This window comes from Dasypus novemcinctus, chromosome 3 (assembly GCF_030445035.2).
Source record: "Dasypus novemcinctus isolate mDasNov1 chromosome 3, mDasNov1.1.hap2, whole genome shotgun sequence".
NCBI lineage: Eukaryota > Metazoa > Chordata > Mammalia > Cingulata > Dasypodidae > Dasypus > Dasypus novemcinctus.
Window position 1 is genome coordinate 153,537,738 of NC_080675.1, and position 1,580 is coordinate 153,539,317.

Here is a 1,580-nt window from a genome sequence, read left to right on the forward strand (position 1 = left end):
AAAGGGGAAACACTCATCTGTCAGCTTCGGTCTCCCATTGTCAGGTGGCTCCACAATCACTCCCCTGCCCTTCTAGGGGGTAAATGTTGAGCAGTTCCCCAGAGCAGGAAGACAGAGGCAGAAACTCAGTGGGGGTGGGGGTGGGGATGTCAGTTTATCTTGGGCCAAGCTGGTTGAAACCAGTGGAGAACTGGCCCCAGAGTAGTGGCTGGACTAAGAGGGTATGAAGTGGTGCAGAATATGGTTTTTTAAAAAGATTTATTTTATTTCTTTCTCTCCCCTTTCCCCGTTGTCTGCATTCTGTGTCCATTCGCTGTGTGTTCTTCTGTGTCTGCTTGGATTATCCTGTGGCACTGGGAAACTGCGTCTCTTTTTTGTTGAGTCATCTTGCTGCATCAGCTCTCTGTGTGTGTGGTGCCACTCCTGGGTGGGCTGCACGTTTTTCACGTGGGGCAGCTCTCCTTATGGGGCACACTCTGCACGTGGGGCCCTCCTTGCGTGTGGCAGCACTGCGCGTGGGCCAGTTCACCACATGGGTCAGGAGGCCCTGGGTGTCGAACCCTGGACCCTCCATATGGTAGACAGATGCTCTATCAGTTGAGCCATGTCCACTTCCCCCAGAATATGGTTTAACTGTGAGCCAGGCAGGCAGCTCACAGCCAATGTGGCTAACCAGTGGGCAGAACATCCTGGTCAAGAACAGCTGAGGGAAGTCAAAAGTCCAAACTGGAAGAGACCCCAGAGCTCATCCTTGCTGGGAATGAAGGCCCAGAGTGGGCTGTGACCAAGACAGGCTAGAGATCTTCCCTTTTAAAGCCACGCATTGTTAGTGAGGTGATTTGGGTGAAACATCGGCTCCATGAGCATGCAGTAGGTGCTCAGACTTGGGTTTATAAGACAATAGCAATAATAGCAATGGCTCTTGACGCGAGGTTCTCTGTTCTTGCTGCTGCATCACATGACGTCCTGGAGCAGCTCCGGCGTAACTGTGCAGCAACCCTCTGCAGGCTTTAATCACTGTGCTCTTCATCTTGGCGCAGCAGCAGAGGAATAGAAGGGGAGGTACGTCTGCTGGAAACCTTCCCTCTGGTGGGAACGCACTCTATGCTCACGTGGATTATGGGGGCTGGACCTGGACTCCCTCTCTGAGCTAAGGGCAGTGGGAGGGAGGAGCTTCAGGGTGAGGCCCTTCTAAAGCTACCTTTGGCTTCTTGAATTCCCTTTATCCTTCAGAAGTGCATTCGATATAGGATTCCTGGGGCTTTCCCAAGCTTTCAGGCTGGGTGCTAGCACCTGTTTGTCCTGGCAAGAGGCTCTGTGCTTAAGCTGTGGCGTGAGGCATTTCCAAGTTCCCACTGGAAACCGCAGGGCAGTGAGTGCTCTTCCGGGAGCTCTTCACCTTGCCTCCCAAGCCCAGGCCCCTCTGGCCAGCAGGTCCCTGCAGTCCTCCTGTCCCCACCCTGCTCTCAATCCTCTGACTCGCCCAATTCTGTAAATAAAAAACCCCTTTATTTTCAGGCCTCTCACACTCCCGTACCTCATCCCTGCTGTCACCACATCCAACTCTCCCCAGGGGATGC